Source organism: Phodopus roborovskii, unplaced genomic scaffold (assembly GCF_943737965.1).
Source record: "Phodopus roborovskii unplaced genomic scaffold, PHOROB, whole genome shotgun sequence".
Classification (NCBI taxonomy): domain Eukaryota; kingdom Metazoa; phylum Chordata; class Mammalia; order Rodentia; family Cricetidae; genus Phodopus; species Phodopus roborovskii.
Genome location: NW_026126540.1, coordinates 25,027,310 through 25,033,109, shown reverse-complemented (window position 1 = coordinate 25,033,109; position 5,800 = coordinate 25,027,310). Strand labels below are relative to the sequence as shown.

Here is a 5,800-nt window from a genome sequence, read left to right as displayed (position 1 = left end):
AAAATTTAATACCTCATCCTAACACAGGGTTTTCCCATTTACCTTTATAGACCTATGTGCCTATGTGCCTCATCTGTCTCCTCTCCATCCAGAGGCATCCTTTGTCCCTCCAGGACAAATACCCTTCCCTTCTTTTCTTTGCCCCCTCACCTTCTCCCTTGCCCCCTATCTCCCTTACCACTACACCCTAGTCCATTCTAACAAAGACATCCCTTTTCTCCTCTTAAAATTACACGTGCAGGGTCATTTGCTGCTCTCAAATTCCCTGGAACTGGAGGTATATATAGTTTTGAGTCACTGTATGGATGCTGGAAATCATACCTGGATCATGTAGAAGAGCAGCCAGTGCTCTTAATGGTTGCGCTATCTTTCCAGCCCTGATTTTCTTTAATTATTTAAAATATAATGTTTGCTTTGTTTGGCAACTTATATATTACAATTGCATTGATACAGAGATTATTATGGCCCCTATGCAAGGATGACATGCAAATTTACAAAGACTTTCATATTTAAAAATATAAACTGAAAATGTACCAGATACTGTGATAGACCTATAACCCATGACATGATAAACTCATATAATCACAAATGCACATGGCACATTCGTGGTTGAGTAACTTGCTGTGTAACGGGACAGACAGACAGGTAGTGAAGTCAGTGCCTCAGTGACAGGTTCACAGATGAACACCTCAGGAGTCATCAGGCTTAGGCAAGAGTTCACAGGTATCAGTCTTTTGTTGCCTCTTGTGTTGGTATGATGTCATTTAATGTCACTTGGGAGTGGCTAAGATGAGGTGGGCAGCCTGTCAGAACTGACGGTGTTGGGCATGCATGCAGCAGGAACAGTGGGATGGGAAGCTCTACCCTTGCCAATGGGATAACTGGTTCTGGTGCGCTGAGAGTAATGCATGGAACTCAGGAAGCAGGGAAGTTCTCAGAGAGCAGATAGCACACATAAAGCTCATATCTGAAATCAAAGTGATATATATATATATATATATATGTATGTATGTATGTATATATATATATATTATATATATATATATATATATATTAAAAGCCAGTGAAATGCCGATTCGGGAGCCCAGTATCCCTGGTGACAATGATGTTAAGGTGTGGGTGTTTGGGGGAGAGAACAGGCTCCTGCGGGATGAAAGCACAATGGAGTACAGATGTCAGAATCAAACTTAAACTTCATCTGCTGAACAGCTGGTGAATCTGCTACTTGCATACCTCTAAGTTTCATACATAGGATACAAAGGGAACTAACTCCTTTAGGTTGGGATACCCAGGATAAATCAGCTGAAAGGTGAACTATAAATAACAGGAGGTGATTAATGGCAAACATGCTAGTGATTTTGTGTACATCTGACACAGTACAGTTTTGATGCAGTGTAGCCACATCCATGGAAGGTGCATTTAAATCAGCTTTGTCAAAATTTCCTGTTATTAGTAGAGATACATTTCCTTCTGATACTCAGTCAGACAGTGGAACACGAATTACAGCCACTAACCCACACAATGTGTTTGGTCTAGTTTTTCTGGTGGAATGGTCGTGTTCACTTACTCTGGGTTCATGGCTTTCAGTTTACACAGCAAGACCATATGCACATGGTAACAGCTCCAAATCCACTGTTGTGGGATATTTGTTTACAGCGTGCTAAGATGTGTCACTGTGATTGGTTTAATAAAAGCTGAATGTCCAGTAGCTAGGTAGGGGAGGTTAGGTGGGACTTTGGGGCAGAAAGAAGAATTCAGAAGGTTAGAATCTAGGTGTGGGAGATACCCCTGCAATACATGGAGCAAACCAGATGTGAAAAATAAGAAAAGGGAAAAGACACATGGTAGAACATAGATTAATAAAAACAGGTTAATTTAACAAGCCTAAGCAAAAGAACAAGTTCTCATGATCAATATTAAGTCTTTGTGTCACTATTTGGGGGCTGGCAGCTGACAAAAAAAAATGTTTGATTATAGCCCACCTAATCATCCTGAACAGCTTTGGGTCACATTTTGTAGATAACTTGAGAGCATTTCTGGTCCATGATGGAGTGACACCCAACAGTTTCTCCAGCATTCTGTCATGATCATCTTGTGGTGATACATTTAAGCATGGCAGCTGAGAGTCTCACTTCAAGGAGTTATATCTTCCTAGAGAGTTGGCTTAACCTGGACCTGGTCAGGGTGTCTCCTGCCTTTCTTTGGAAACTCCTTTCTTTATTAAATTATAAAGATTTTGAAATCCCCGAGCCCTTGGATCTTAGAGTGAAAATAACCAGATATTTTCCAGCCTCAGGTTTCAAATTCAATTAACCTCTGAAGTTCCAGATACAGTTTTTCATATTTCATACCTAGACTGTCATCAATTTCTCCTGCATTCTCAATTGAAAGTGAGTTCAGGTTCTGGGATGTCCCTTTGTCTTACTCTGAGACCTAGAATGGGTTTGGAGTCTAGCAGGTGGATGAGACAAATGGAAGAAATGATTGCAATCCATCGGGATAGAAGTCTTACATTTTAGGTTTCAAATACAGGAAACAAATTCTTAAAAAAAAAAAAAAAAAAAGGGGGAGGGTTGGGTAATATGCTAAGATATTAGTTCTAATATTAAAAATTCAAATATAAAATATAACAACAAAACTCAATTTGACAGAGGCTAAGTTAAATGAGAAGAATGCTTCTACAGATTTCTTGAAGTTTCTAGGGAGGGTTAAGGACCGAGTGACCAAGAACAGGGACTAACTTATAAGCTGTGTGTTCTGGGTCCTGGGACAAAGCAGGTTCTCCCCTGTAAAATGTGTGCCCTATCACAGAAATGATCATACAGGTTACTTACAGAATTTACTTACAGAATTGAATGTCCATCTCCTAGGGACTTCTCACAAAATAAGCTCTAGTGAACTATTGACTAGATCATTATGTAAATTAATAATCTGACCAGTATTTCTCACTTCTCCTCCCCCCTTGTCCTAGCTGACTGGTATTCACACTGGCCATCGTCTCATTTTCTAAATCCTCAGCTCCCTCTCTCTCCTTGACGCACTGTATTTTTAACTTGATGTCCTCCCCTGATCTCCCTGTTAGGGTTTTATTGGGTCTGTTCCTCCTATGCCATCCTTTTTTACTTCTTTCTGAAGTTGTAAGTTTCAGTCTTCGTGTTACCGGCATCTTCGAACAACTATTTCCTTGCTGGGGGGAGCTAGCCTCTGTTTCTTATGATGTTTAAGGCTATCCCAGGCTACTACCTACAAAATGGCCTGCATCATTCATCACAAGATCGTTTTAAAATAACCCAAGATTATTTTAACTAATAAAATTGATTAACATACAAAACTTGAGGATTATTTTACCAAAGTCTGTGCCTCCCTCCTCTCCCAGTCAGCTATTCCTCCGTCGTCACTCTGACCTCGTGGTTTTCTTTCCACTTTCACGCTAAGTGTTGTCTTTTGTTGCTCCTCGCCACTCTTCCCCATTCCACGGCCTTGGTCTGGTGTCATAGTCACAGTCTATAACCACCTACACCTTTTTTAGTTTTTACATACACACAAACATTTAAAGTATCCTCCTATGGGAGAGGACATGAGAACATGTAAGTTTTGTCTTTCGGAGTCTGGGGGAATCTCACTTCACATGATATCTTACCCTTGCAAGCCCATTCATTTCCTTGAAAAGTCACAATTTCAGTCTTCTTTACTGGTAAGCAAACTTCCATTGTGCACACATGCCGCGTTTTTATTACCCATTCTGTTGTTGATAGGCAGTGAGGCTGTTTCCATATCCTTGCTATCATGAACAGATAAGTGACACACATAGGTGTGCAAGTGTCACTGTGGTTGGATGTGAACCCTTCTGTGTGTGCGCCTGCCCAGAAGTAAGATAGCTGAGTTATATGGTGGTTCTGCTTTTGAGTTTTGAGGAGTTTACATACTGACTTGTAGAGAGGTTTTACTCATTTATCTTCCCACCACAGTCACTCTTCCCTAGAAACTTGCCTGATGTGTTATCATTCACTGTCTTGATCATAGCCATTCTGACCAGGTGAGGTGGAATCGCACAGCAGTTTTAAGTTGCATATCCCTGACTCTAAGCCCATTTTCTAAGGTCAAAATTGTCTATGAATATTTCTACACACTTCTTGGAAAACCACAACATCCCTACTTAAAACTAATGGGTTACTTCATTTGTATACTTACCTAACTACAAATTCATTGTGTCTTAATTAGATACTAGAAGTCAAAGTGAACAGTAGCTCCTCCCAATAAGCACGGGGTTCTACTGTGAGGTGGATATACACCCAGCACTTCATAGGATGTATCATTCCTTCTTAGAGACCTCTGCTCTGTCTGTTTCCTCTCCTGCCGCTTCAGCTGAAGTGAGCTTTAACAGCCCCGACAGACCTCTAAACTATTCCTAATACAGAGAGCTATGACTTTTTTTTTAATGCTCTGGATTTGTGTGGTGCTGGAGCTGAGAGTTGGAGGAGAGGGGCACATGCCTGCTACCTGAGGAGGAACAGAGAATAATGACAGTAAGACACCAGTGTGATAGGGATAGAAGTTTTATTCTTGGCCAGAGTCAGCGACAGGCCTTGCCACTCCACAGGATGGGTGGGGACTGGGGGCCTTGGGCATCAAATAGGCAGAGAAGGGCCTCTGGGAATGGACAAGACGGGCCATTTTTTTTTCCCATGGCCCTTTCGATTCTTGTTTCTCCCAAGTTCTTGTCTCAGCACCAGGATCCAGGTCAGCAGCAGCCCCCAGAGCTGTGCCCACAGCCTGAGCCCCCTGACTGCTGGCCACTGCCACGCTCACAGGACCTGGAGGAGCTCCTGTGCCTGCATCTGTGGGACCTGCGCCTGTGGTGGCTCAGCAAGCAGCCCCCCTCAGAGCTGGGGACACTGCAGCCCCCAGAGCTTGTGGCACAGCAGGAGGAGGGTGCAGGCAGACACTGTGCTGTGCTCTTTGGGGGGCACTTGGGGGAGGGGCACTTGGGAGGAGGCTGGCATTGCTTCTGGTTTTGCTGGCAGGACATCTCAGCAGGAGTCAGCCTGGGTAAGCAAAGAAAACAACTGTTAGTATTCTACAGTTCAGCGTCCTCTCCTCCTCTCTGGTACTGTTTCCTGTCTGGGCCAAGGGATGCAGGAAGGGAAGCTGGTGTGGATGGAACCCGTTGGTTGATGCCAGGCACCTCCCTTTTGTTCTCTAACCAGGCACTAGAAAGCACAGGCCCAGTTTGTGTGGGAACCCTGCTTTTCATGTCTTTGAAGAATACCCAGCAGGTGACTGACTTGGGAGTGGGGTGTTATAGGAAACAGTGAACACATGAATGGAAAGAAGGAGAAGTGTGGGAAATGGATGCTAAGCTTGCATGACCTTTGTAGGTCAAAGAATTCTTGTTGTGCCACCTCCCCCATTCTACCGTTTTGAATAATCACCTACTACAAACTCATTGATTTTTTTTTTAATTGAATACTAGAAACTGCTTATTTTCCCTATTGCCTTCATGTCTGGGTTATTATGGAAGACCTTATGGCTTTTCTCTCTTCCCCTGTGATCTTAATTGTTATGATAAAGTGTGAGGGGAAGGTTGGTGGATTCCATGGCAGGCGAGGGTGACAGAGGCAGAGGGACAACCATGCCTGGCAGACAGAGCTTAAGTGAAAAGTTTTATTAGAAAGGGGAGGGGAGGGGAAAGAAAATAAAAGAGGTAAAGAGACACAGAGACAGAGAGATACAGAGAGGACTGAAGGGAAGAGAAGCGAAGAGAGGAGAGGAGAGGAGAGAAGGGGAGGGAAGGGAAGGG

General features: G+C 43.1%; 1 pseudogene; it reads left to right on the top strand.

The window, feature by feature from the left end:
• Positions 1–414: 414 nt before the first annotated feature.
• On the top strand, positions 415–513 carry LOC127233155 (uncharacterized; annotated as a pseudogene).
• The last annotated feature ends 5,287 nt before the right edge of the window (positions 514–5,800 follow it).